The 13,747-nt window shown below is 34.5% G+C and overlaps 1 non-coding gene across 1 annotated transcript; it reads right to left on the bottom strand.

Moving 5' to 3' along the window:
- Positions 1 to 5,190: 5,190 nt before the first annotated feature.
- Positions 5,191 to 5,263, bottom strand: TRNAV-UAC (transfer RNA valine (anticodon UAC)). The gene has a single exon. It is a non-coding gene; the product is annotated as a tRNA-Val (tRNA).
- Between the last annotated feature and the right edge of the window lie 8,484 nt (positions 5,264 to 13,747).

Raw genomic sequence — 13,747 nt, forward strand, 5'->3', positions numbered from 1 at the left:
GTTTTGGCGCGAATTAATTACCGAAGATCGGATAGTTTTGAGAAGCAGGCCGTAGCTTCTGTTTTAGCTTTTGCTAGAGTAAATTTCATTTATATTTTGGTAGCCTTATACTTCTGAAGATATTTTTCTAACCTCGTTCTTTCTTCCTGTCTTTTCTTTTACATCATTTTCATATCTTAAACCCAATACACATTCTTTCTCTTTTATTTCAATTTCTTTCGTTTTTGGTATTATTCTGGTTGTTAGCTTATAATCATTTTTGAATTGGAGGGAATTTCGACAATCCAAAAGCAATAAACTTGATACATGTAATTCAATATTTTTGAAACAATTTAATCAAGTTAGATGAATGAATTACATAATATTAAATTAAGTTTTATTTTATCATTTTTTAATAATATGTCTTCCTTCGTCGATAACTGCTACTTTCTTAAAATAATATTTTAAACAACCCTTATTTACAGCTTAATTTTTAAGCAATTGATTTGAATTTTACTAATAATAATATTTAGAAAGCTACATGTTTATTAATATTATCATGATCTATTCCAGCGCTACATTCTTTCAACTGCAGGTAAAATTATCAGAAAAACCTAATCTTAAAAATAACACTTATTTTTTAATGAACGTGCAATTTTATGTCCAAAGAGGTGTTCCATTAAAATAACGAATTGAACAATTTTATACCTTTTTAAATTGGGACATCATATTATAGTTTATACATCTAGTCAGGCCTTTAATGTGATCAGTTTTATTTATTATTTATTTTTTAAACTTATTTAGATAGTATTAATAAAAATTATTAATGTTTATTGTGTTTTTCTTGTTTCACTTTTACACAATTAATTTGAGCAATGCTCAAATATAATGGAATATATGAGATCTCCCATATCACTGGAGCTAAAAATTTTTTATCTTAGCCAAAAAAATTAAATACTTTAATTATTCACTCCAATACCAATCCACATTAATTACTCCAATCATTTGGAGACGAGATTAGATATAAGGAGAAATGCTAATAAATGATTTTCTAAATATATATCCTGCAATTTATTAAAAGAATAACAATTGCAGTGAAGGAAATTGTGATAGAGCTAAAAATCACTAGTGAATATAATGTGCATCTAACGCCATAAATAAAATTTTGATAAACGGTCAAATGTTACAACGGCCAACGGCTTCGGGCGGATAAGCTGATAAGTGGAATGGCACTCTATTGTCCTGAGACTGAGAAACTTATCTCGAAGGCGAGAGAATCAAGAAAGTGGTTAACGGCATCAGAATGCAGCAGGCAACAAGAAACCACTGCATTGAAGGTCCCTGATGACATCTCTAGTACAAATTATAATGGCTAGCACTATTTGCACAAGGGACACTATTGGTGATGTTAATCGGAGACCAAAATCCGGCAGAGGAGGACAACGATAAGAATGAAAGGCTTCCTCGGTCGTCAACATGCGAAACCCTTGCACACAAAAGCAAAAAAATACTCGACCCACTCAGATAACAATAGCTACCTGGTATGTAAGAAGTATGTATCAGCCTGTAAAACTACATAATGTTATCAAAGAGAAAGAGAGGGTAAATATAGATATAACTTGTGTTATCGATATACAATGGTCAGGAAATGGAGAGATATCAATAAATAACCACCATATGTATTATACTGGACAAAAGTGATCATTGATACGGAGTAGTATTCATCATAAGCAACACAATTAGAAAATCAGTACTATGTGTGGTTTAAATCTCAGAAAGAATAATATTGCTAAAAATTCAAGCACGGAGTTGCATTATTAATTGTATACTCGTAAACAGCAGATATACAAAATCTATAACCTTAGTTAAAACTTATCCTGGAGTAGATTTTCACTCAGACCACAAATCGTTAGTTGATGTGGTGAAAATAAAATTAAAAAGAATTAAACTCAAAAGATAAGACCAAAATAAATAAAAAGTGGAATAATATAAAGTCAGACGTCAGGTCAGGTCAGAGGCTAAAAAACAATGGATGGCAGAAGAAATACTAGGTACCTACTACAAATAGAATAAAGAAGGAAATGTAAAGGAAACGATCTAAAGATCATAAGGTAGCTGGATTAGACGAAATACCTTTACGAGTAGAACTATTAAAACTAGTGGGAACAGGATAACTTTGAAGTATTGGCAGATTTTTTCAACACGATGTACGATACGGGAATAATACCGCAAGAGTAGTTGATGTCAGCGTTTATAACCATTCCTAAAAAACAAGCAGCAAAAGATTCCTCTACTCGAGAACGACTATATGCCATTAACAGACTGATTCAGCGATGTCGTGATGTAAACTTTGACTTACACTTGTGCTTTGTTGACTACCAAAAAGCTCGATAGAGTAAGAGAAAAACTCCAGTAGGAAACTAAGTTTCTGTAGCTGGCTGTATACCATGTATCACAAAATAAATTTTTTATTTCAAAATTTTTAGTAAAAGGTATAAATAAAATACCCAAACGGGCTATATCACAAATACAGAACGTTTTCGGAATGTAAATTTCATCATCAGTGTAACAAAGTGCATATGCTATGAGCCACTAAAATATATGGGTAAAAACCCTTTAAATGATATAAATTTACAAATATGTTACATTATATACTATTAAAAATTAAGATGTCTAAGTTACCATTGGAATTGGTAACATGGCAACGTACGGCTCTACATCGGTTACTTCCGATGAAGTAATCTACAAAAACATGATGAAACAAGATATTGGAAAATAATGCGAAACATCTAAAAATTGTATACAAGAAACCGCAAAAGAGACACTGAGCAATGAGAAAAGACAAAGAGTAACAGCAGATTGGAGATTGGTATGATGAAGCATGTCGCAATATAACAGAGAAAAATAACCACGCGCATCTACGAATACAACCACGACACAGGACAGACATACAGAAACGACAGAAAATTGTTGATCGGGATGGTTGCATACAGATCTGTATGTTAGGGGTAAATGACCGTATCTCCACTTTTTAAAAATTGTAGAAATTAAGTTTTAAATGTTGGAAGAGCGTAATTTAGAAAATTTTCATTTTAAGACACATAATACTAATTGATTTAGTAAGTTTTTTTACCACCTAATACGTATTTTTTTTGTAATATCTTTGGTTCAATTTGATGACATGTGTTGGCAATTACAGGAGTTACGATTGTTTGACCCTAAATATTTGAACAGGTGAGTATAACAAAGTAACATCTTAACTCCTAAAACTGATTTTATTTTAATCGGAACAGAATTTTACAATTATTTTTTGAAAAGTGTACAAAACATTTTGTTATTATAGAAGTAGATAATCTGTATCAGACTGTTCATGTTTTTGTAAAAGTCACTCATTGGCACCCATTCCAGTAATTTTTGTAAATGTTCATACTTTTTCTGGTTAACACCTTTTGGCGCATTACTAACGGAAGGTAATTCTGCAGGAATAACAAGGTTTCTTCGAGGAAATCGATGCAAGTCGACTATTTTTGCATCAATATTACTAAATGTGTCATCTGCGAATTTCATCTGCGAGCTTCTAGCCAAACTGCACATGAAATGTAGAATACATCTTTTTATATCGATCTTTCTATTTAAATGTTTAAAGCTTTAAAAAAGTCAGGAAAATGTCTTCGTGAAAAGTGAGGTGGAGCTGGGATAAAAACCCAAAGATTCAAGTACAGTTCAATCAATGATTGATTTCATAAAATCATTAAAGTGCTGTGAAAGTTATTATGGTCGGGGTAGGAGCGTCCGCGGTTACCTTAGCCCTGAGTTATCTATTAAAAAATTGTGGCGTATTTGGAAACAGAGTCAAAACGAACAGAAGAAGTCACTTGCATCTTACTCAAAACGCTCAAAGTTCTTCAAGATCTTCCAGACGAAATTCAATCTAAGTTTTGGCAGTCCAAAGACAGACGTTTGTTCATTTTGTGATCTAACAAAAAGTGAAATAAATTTATGCAAAGACCTTCAAGAAAAAGCTTCGCTTATTACTAAGTACAGATTGCACAAGTTACGAGCTAAAAAAATTTATGAACTGCTTAAAAGAACAGAAGCTAATGCAGTTAAGGTATCTTTTGACATGGGACAAAACCAGCCTCTTCCAAAACTAAGAGTTGGTGAGGTATTTTATTCTCGACAAATTTGGGTCTATAACCTTACTTTTGTATTGATAGAAGATACACAAGATTTTATTAATACTTTTGTGTACACATGGACTGAAAAACAGAGTGGGCAAGGCTCCAATGAAATAGTTTCAGCTCTGTATAACTTTTTGGGGATTTTGGAAGACAAGTTTAAAAATGTTCCAGCGAAATCATTGACACTTCAACTGTATTCTGATGCTTGCAGTGGACAAAATAAAAATCAAAATGTTTTGGATTTCCTACTTAGTTCTACTACAAAAGCGTTTAGTGATATTCAGCATTGCTTTCCAATCAGGGGACATGGCTATTATGCCTCCTGATAGAGTATTTGGACGTGTTGAAAAAATATTTAGAAGAAAATAAACAATAGTTGAACCAGAGGAGTACTACAAAGTGTTTGCATCTTTAGCTACAGTTAAAGTTTTAGGAAAAGACTGGGAACTTTTTGATTTCATGGATGCTGCAAAACGAGTTTTATTGAAGAAGTGCCCTTTTTTTGATGCTTGAACAACGAGTTTGTTCATTTTCAAATAAAAGTAATAAAGCCTGTAAATGTAAAGCCTTTTATTTGAAAGATTTTTTAACTTTACTTTTCAACTTTTGACAAAATGTGAATAATTGATTTTGATGAATAAAAATTAATTTTTAATTATGTACTTAAATAGTCTTCTTTGCTGACATCTTAAAGACAAGCTCTGATTATCAATAAACTTACAAATGAATAGTAATATGAAGTTGTCTCCCACATGAATTTTCCAAAAGTGCTTAAGTCACTAACTTAAGATCATTTAAAAAAAAAACCAAATGTTTAACTTCTTAAAAGCCATGATTTTGTGTTCAAATCTTACTTTCAATTGTCGTGAAACAAGAATTTGAACCTGCAAATTATATGACTGATTCTATTCCAAAGAAACATTTAGTTAAATCTTAAACATAGAAAAAATTCGTTCCTGAAAAATTTTCTTTTTTGACTTAAGGCCTTTTGGAATCCACCTCTTCAATTATATAACAATATTGAAAAAAGTGGTTCCGCCCGGGATCGAACCGGGGACCTTCTGCGTGTAAAGCAGACGTGATAACCGCTACACTACGGAACCGTATATTAAATGATTTAAATAAAATATTAAGTTTATTTATAATAGTTACACCTAAAAAAATAGATTTTCAATATCGGCCAATACGCAATAATTTTACACAAATTACACTGAAAAACAAAATTTTGGGGCCGTAACGTCTCATGAATCAGATCATGATTTCTACATGTATTTTGGAGTTGTAGAACACTTCTGTCCAAATTTGTTATACGTCATAAATTTTTTTAATTCGCCAGATTTTAATTTTAGTCAGTAAGTAAAAATCGTTATTTACGTATTTTTAGAGCTTTCACTGCGTGCGAATCTTGTGATAGGTACCTACTTAACTTCTTGGAGTTCCGGTGGCATGCGAGAAATTTCATAATTATTTATATTTTATGCTTTAAAGTTTGATATAGAAACTGATCACAAACCATTGATATCCATAGTAAAGAAACCTTTAATGAATGCGCCACCACGACTTTAAAGAATGTTATTTAAATTGCAGAGGTATGATTTTAATCTGATGTATAAAAAAGGAAAAGAATTATATGAGGCGGTTAAAATAAAAGTGGTGTAAGTCAGATATTTGTCATTATTGAGTTATGCTCATATTCGTTTTGTCTATATTCAAATTGATTAGCAAGAAAAATGGTGTAGGTCAAAAGTCTTATCTTGTCTCATAGATGGCAGCATCGGTTTGCAAGGAACGATGACCAAGGAACTGTTTCTCAAGGTTCTTAATCGCATTAAACGTTATATTTTTCATATAATTTTATTGATGGACAATTTTAATATTGATGGACAATCAAAAAACTCATTGTTCTCTTGAATCCATAATTTTTGAACGTAAAAATGGTATAGTATTAGTTACTTTTCCACCCACACCTCACATCGCCTTCAACCGCTAGATGTAGCGGTTTATTCGTCGTTTAAATCAAAACTTACCGTTGCTATGAACGAATGGATAATAATGCATCCCGCTCGAGCAATTACCATATATGACATAGCAGCTATTACAAACACGGCATACACTTCTTCATTTATCATGAAGAATATAGTTGAAGGTTTTAGAAAAACGGGCACTTGGCCTATAAACCGTCTTGTATTTTCGGATGACGAAAATACAAGCAATTTGACTGTGCTTTTGTTACTGACCGGCCACCACTAGGAAATAATGTAAACAACTCAACAGAAGCTGTTCTATCTGTCAACCCCAGTAGCACATGAAATTGAAGTTGTTCCATCTACATCAACCACAGTAGCACCTGAAATTGAAATTCTTCCATCTACATCAACCTCACTAACACCTGAAATTGTACGACCTTTCCCAAAGGCTACCCCGAAAAAAAATATTAGAGCACGAAAAAAAGTTAAATCTAGAGTTTTAACAGAAACACCAGAAAAAAAATTGAATAAGAAACTCTAGCAAGAGAACAAAAACAACAGAAGTTGCAAGCAAATAAGGCGAAAAGAAACATTTGAAAGACTACTCCTACTACTAAGAAGAATGCGGAGTTACCACAGAGTGAAACTTCGGAATCCGATGAAGACATCGTTTATGCCAGTTCAGATGAATCGGAGAACTTCACAGAAATTGCCAAATATGAACAGAATGACTATATTTTAGTGAAGTTTGTTACAAAAAAACTGTATAATTATTATGTGGGACAGATCACTGAAATATTTGCTGTGAATTCAGAGTTTGAAGTTAAATTTTTGAAAACAATTAAGGGTAGAGGGACAAATTAAACTTTTCACTTTCCAGAAACGGATGAAATTTGATGGATAATTACAATGTAAATTAAAGATTAATAGTTTCTCGTTTGAATGTATATACACTTAGGTACTTATTGTGTTTTTTCACGTTTGTATACTTTATTGTACCCTTTCAACAATAAACTGTATTTTTTGGTTTGATTTCAAAGTATTTTTAAGTCATTCAAATGTGCCCCTTCTTAGTTCAAAGCTACCCCTATTTGGGGCACTTTTGAACATTTTTCTTATATGTAAAATTATTTTTTTTGTATGTTCAGATAATTTCTTGGTAAGTTTGATAGACAATATTACATTATTAGATGTGCTAATGTAAGTCATAAATACACTTAAGAAGAAAAAACGTTCAAACCTGCCCCCTCCATCCCTACCTGTACAAGAAGGATCTAATGTTTTTTAATACAGAAATTCTTTACTACTATAAAAAATAGATACTACATTATAACACAACTAAAAAGAAGTTTTAGATAGTATTTTAAATGTTTACCTATTTTTTTTAATCTGCAGTGGGGCTTTAGAATTGATAATTACTTATAATAATTTATTTCACTATCAAATATACCGTAGAAGTATCAAAATGATATAAGCAAAATTAAATATCACCACTCAAAACAAATTGCAGTTTTTAAAATATTAAAGTCCGGTTCTGAAGTACAGATCCGAACAGTTCTCCTCGATACAAATATGGCTACCAATGATAATAGATAGGGGTACGGAATTTTTTCAAATAAAAAACATGAATTTCGCATTTACTTTTTTTATAATTACAAAAATTTCGCATTTATTTTTAACTAGCGGACCCGACAGACTTCGTTCTGTCAAATAGATTTGGAATGTGGCAGTTTATTTCTTTAATTCTTCTGAAGAGAACCATCACCATGATGATAGAGCTGTGTGTGAATGTCAGCTCGGGTGACCTACTGTCTGTGTCAAGTTAAGAATTCATAAAGGAGCCTTATGGGAAGCGGTGATGCCAGAACTACCGATAGACTGAGATAGGCGAGAGTAGTGGAGTTGCAGCGAAAAAGCAGGGCCGAACTGCATGTTATATTGCACATTAGACGTTTTTTCACTTAGGTAACTTTAAATTTTTTTTGTTTTTTTGAAAAATAAAAATTAAAGACATGTCTTTTTCTCACAACAGTTATTTATTAAATTTCGGCTTAGGTCATCATCAGACTCTTAAAAATATTCTTAATTGTTTAATGAACAAATTGAGTGAGTATTGTGGTAGATATTATTAGTGTCAGTAAAAAACATAAAAAAACAATAAAAACTTCTGTATATTTTAAAAAAAATACAACAGAACCATAGAAATGTAACAAATTATTTGGTTTTTTAGTTTGACATTTATATATTTACAATATTACAATTATCAAAAACTATGTACATTCTTCGTCCATATCCAAATCGGAATTGTCACTACTATCATATAAATCTATAACTATGGGAGTTACGTCTTCCATTAGACCGTCCACTTCCCAAAATTTTTTCTCCAGAGTCATTACATGTTGAATATAGTTTTTCCAGTTATCAGACGTAACATTTGAAAACGCTTTTTTTATGAGGTCCTCCATATCCTTCGCTTTGAAGGTGCTGTTATTTACGGCCACATGCCTTTTTACTTGGCTCCATACCATTTCAATTGGATTTAATTCGCAATGGTATGGAGGCAAACGAAGCACTTTGACATTATTTTGTTGTTTACAAAGTTCTTCAATTTTGTAATTATCAAAATTTTGTTTAAATTGCGCGACTACCTCCAAAAGCTCGCACTTCAGATAATTTTCTTCAAAAAATATGTCTTTTTGTCTTAACCAGTCCATAATGTTATTCTTATTCCACGATTGGTTAGGCAACAACTCGGTTTTTACACTATGATATGGAGCATTGTCCATAACAATAACCGTTTTTCGAACTAAGTTGGGCAACAGTTTGTTTTCAAACCAGTTCTCAAAACACGGACCGTCCATTTCGTCGTGATAATCAGCGCTGTTTTTTTTTGCAAGGAAAAACATTTCAGCACCGTTTACAAAACCATTTTCACTTCCGGCATGGACAAGGATGAAACGTGGTCCACGCTGAGTGGGATGCTTTAGTCCAGTACTTAGCCCTTTTATGAACGCATCTCTTGCCGAGGTGACGGTTTTGTCTTTCCATTCTCTGGAAACCGAGTGCCCCACATTGACCCATGACTCATCCAAATACACAATGTCATAGCCCTCAGCCCGATATTGTTTAATGGCCCTTAAATATCCATGCCTCCATGCAATTATATCAGGACGTTCTATTAGCACGGCACTTTTATCACGTTTTGCATAAACAAAGTTCATGTCTTTTAACAACCTGTACATTGTACTGCGGGTAAAATTTGGCAAGTTTTCGTCTTGGTTCACTTTTGGCAGAAGACGATTCAAAGTAGGAGGAATGTTTTCAAAAAAAAAACTATGCACTGTTCGACGAACGCCGATACGAACACCTTCATCGTAAGTATAGTCTCTGGAGTTGTTTCGGCAACGGGTTCTTTTTCTGTTTGTTTTTACCTCAGAAAGCTCACCTTCTTTGTCTTCCTGTACGATTTTTTGAATCGTACGAACTGACACTCCTGTCATCGCGGATACTTTGTCGAATACAATACGTTGACTTTCATCTCGAAGCAAATTAATGTGGTATCTCACTACGTTTAAGATCACTTTTTTAGCACTCAGATGTAAAATTTGACCACTTTTAAACGGCAAAACTGGATCCATTTTAACAATATAATTTTTTACACTTGAGATTTGAGTGCGCGATGGTTATGCCTTAACCCTTGTCCGGGCAGAAGAATTTAAAAACGTAATCGGGCAGTTTGGGCTTATGTATACAGACAAACATATAATCTCCACTTCACCTAATTACACTATTTTGAAAAACATACCGCTCATTTATCTATAACTCATAAATCTGTCTGCTTTCCAAATGTGCTTTCCAAATGACACTATTGTTTGGAATGACTAAGTACATAAAGAGAATTAGAAAACTATTAATAGTCAATTATAAAGTAATCAATATTGTTTACTGTTAGGGCCTGTTAGCCCGGCTTGCCCGATAATGGAAGTTTAAGCACAATATCTTAATTATTATTGCTTTCTATTTATTAACTATTGTGAAAGTAATATTTTATAAATAATTTTGAGAGTTGACACCTAAGCTGTCAGAATTACCTGTGCCATAATAATTAACCAATTGCGTAAAACCTAATATTTTAACCACTAATAAAGACATTTTTCTAATAATCTTTAAAATCACTTCCCTGAAAATGTAACCATATTTATAAGTAATTGTAGTCGTTAAGCTTATTAAATAGATACGTACCTATCTTTTTAAAATAAATTTGATTAACATTGGAAAATATAAATAAAAATTTGAATATAAATAAAGAATGGGTTATTTCGGCCGGCCCTGCATAGTCCCGTGAACTATTGGCAACATACGCCCGTAAGAAATGCACTGGCCTATCTGTTCAGTTGTGAATTCTTAACTTGAAACAGTCTGTAAGTATCTTCGCTTCCACGAACTTTGACCACCCTTTTGGACCCACTAAAAACTCCAACTGGGATGTCTGCCAGAGGGCTTCAAACTAAGAGGGGAACTTAAGGTTCAAACTTGATTGAAAAATAATCTAAAGGGATAGTGGGAACCTAAAGGTGAAAAATATTTATAAAGTGGGTGCTTCAATGACAAAACATAGAAATAATTAATTGTTTATTATTATTCCAGATTTAGCCATACGGCTCACACTCCCTCTAAGGGGAAAATTCACTCATCCCAGATACCTACGGTATCAAAAGGATTGAGCTCTGGTGGGACTCTTTCCATGTTATCGAGTCCTAGGTGACTTGGTATGTCGGTGTATCTCCCAAAAATTTTCGTACGCATCTGGACGTCGAAAGTAACACAGCTTTCTGCATAATCTTATATAGATGTTCATTTAGACCCAGCTTTTTTATGTTTTCTAGGAGGCTCTTCGGGATGACTCCAGTGGTAGAAAGAATAATAGGTATCGTCTGGGTACTTTCCATTCTCCATTGTCTCCTGATTTGTATTTCTAGATCTCTGTACTTGGCGATCTTTTCGTTGTATTTAACACGTAAATTATTGGTGTTGGGTATCGCCACATCAATAAGTGTTGTTTGCTTCTTCTTCTTCTTCACGTGCCATCTCCGCGACGGAGGTTGGCAATCATCATGGCTATTCTGATCTTAGATGCTGCTGCTCTGAATAGTTCGTTGTTTGCTTAGTAATTTTATTAACTAGTATGAGATCGGGTCTATTATGGGCCACTGGTTGGTCTATAAGCACAGTGCGGTCCCAGTATAGCTTGTAGTTGTCATTTTCAAGCATTCTATCAGGGACGTATTGATAATAAGGAAGATGGTCGGTTTGGAGAAGTCCCAGTTTGTCAGCTAGTTCTTGGTGGATAATCTTTCCTAATGAGTCATGACGGTCTTTATAATCAGTACCGACAAATGCCTGGCAGCCACCGGTAAGATGTTGGATAGTTTCTTGGGCTTGGCATCCATATCGGCATTTGTCATTTTGGACTTGAGGATCTTTAACAATATATTTCAGGTAATTTTTAGTTGGAATAACCTGATCCTGAATGGCAAGTAGGAAACCCTCAGTCTCGGGAAACATCTTTCCTGATGTCAACCAATAGTTCGACGCTGTATTGTCGACATATTCTTGGCTGATCTCATTAAGATGTCGCCCATGCAGAGGTTTACTCATCCAGGCGCGCATTATGTCTTGCTTAGTCAGGTGGTTTATGCGCATTTCTTGTTCCCTCAGTTTAAGCGGCGTCGTATCATCTACTGCGCAAATTGCTCGATGTAAAGTAGATGTCTCAGCCTGTACCTGAAAATAAGTTCTTAAATTAGCAATTTGTTTATCCAATTGCTCACCTATATCCATAAGTCCTCTTCCCCCTTGATACCGCGGTAATGTTGTTCTCTCTACTGCACTACGTGGATGATGTTTTTGCGCCTTTGTGAGAAGTGTTCTTACTTTCCGCTGAAGACCCTCTATATCCGTTTTTGACCACTTTATAATACCAAATGAGTAGCTCAGCGCGGAACAGGCGTACGTATTTAATGCCTTAAACAAATTTTTACTGTTAAGATATGACCGATTTAGTTGTCTTACTCTTCGCACGAACTCCGAAGTTAGTTCGGTTTTCATTTGTTTATGGTCAATTTTCCGCGCTTGTTTTACTCCGAGATATTATTATTATTATTATCCAGATTTAGCCATACGGCTCACACTCCCTCTAAGGGGAAAATTCACTCATCCCAGATACCTACGGTATCAAAAGGATTGAGCTCTGGTGGGACTCTTTCCATGTTATCGAGTCCTAGGTGACTTGGTACATCGGTGTATCTCCCAAAAATTTTCGAACGCATCTGGACGTCGAAAGTAGCACAGCTTTCTGCATGATCTTATATAGATGTTCATTTAGACCCAGCTTTCTTATGTTTTCTAGAAGGTTCTTCGGGATGACTCCAGTGGTAGAAAGAATAATAGGTATCGTCTGGGTACTTTCCATTCTCCATTGTCTCCTTATTTGTATTTCCAGATCTCTGTACTTGGCGATCTTTTCGTTGTACTTAACACGCAGATTATTGTTGTTAGGTATCGCCACATCGATTAGTGTTGTTTGTCTTGTAAGTTTATTAACTAGCACGAGATCTGGTCTGTTATGTGCTACAGTTTGGTCTGTGAGCACAGTGCGATCCCAGTATAGCTTGTAGTTGTCATTCTCAAGCATACTCTCAGGAACGTATTGATAATATGGGAGATGGTTTGTTTGTAGAAGTCCCAGTTTAAAAGCTATCTCTTGATGGAGGATCTTTCCTACTGAGTCATGCCGTTCCTTATAGTCAGTTGCAGCAAATGCCTGGCAGCCCCCGGTAAGATGTTGGATGGTTTCTTGGGCTTGACATCCATATCGGCATTTGTCGTTTTGGACCTGAGGGTCTTTGACGATATATTTCAGGTAATTTTTTGTTGGTATAACCTGATCCTGAATGGCCAGTAGTGAACCTTCTGTTTCAGGGAACATCTTTCCTGATGTCAGCCAATAGTTCGACGCTATATTGTCGACATGGTCTTGACTGACCTCATGGGGATGTCGCCCGTGCAGAGGTTTACCCATCCAGGTGCGCATTTTTTCGTCCTTAGTAAGATAGTTTATGCGCATTTCTGGTTCCCTCAGTTTGATCGGTGTTGTATCATCTACTGCGCAAATCGCGCGATGTAGAGTAGATGTCTCAGCCTGCACCTGAAAATAAGTTCTTAAATTAGTAATTTGTTTTTCTAGTTGCTCACTTATATCCATAAGTCCTCGTCCTCCTAAATACCGCGGTAATGTCGTTCTTTCTACTGCACTTCGAGGATGGTGTTTTTGTGCCTTTGTGAGGTGTGTTCGTACTTTTCGTTGAAGATTTTCTATATCGGTTTTTGTCCACTTAACAATACCAAATGAGTAGCTAAGCGCGGAACATGCGTAGGTGTTTAGTGCCTTAAACAAATTTTTACTGTTAAGATGTGAACGAAGCAGCTGTTTTACCCTTCGTATAAACTCAGTAGTTATCTCAGTTTTCATTTGCTTATGGTCAATCTTCCGAGCTTGCTTTATTCCGAGGTATTTATACATATCATTTTCACCCATGGCCTCGATGTTCTGGCCGTTTT

Source organism: Diabrotica undecimpunctata, chromosome 7 (assembly GCF_040954645.1).
Source record: "Diabrotica undecimpunctata isolate CICGRU chromosome 7, icDiaUnde3, whole genome shotgun sequence".
Lineage (NCBI taxonomy): Eukaryota > Metazoa > Arthropoda > Insecta > Coleoptera > Chrysomelidae > Diabrotica > Diabrotica undecimpunctata.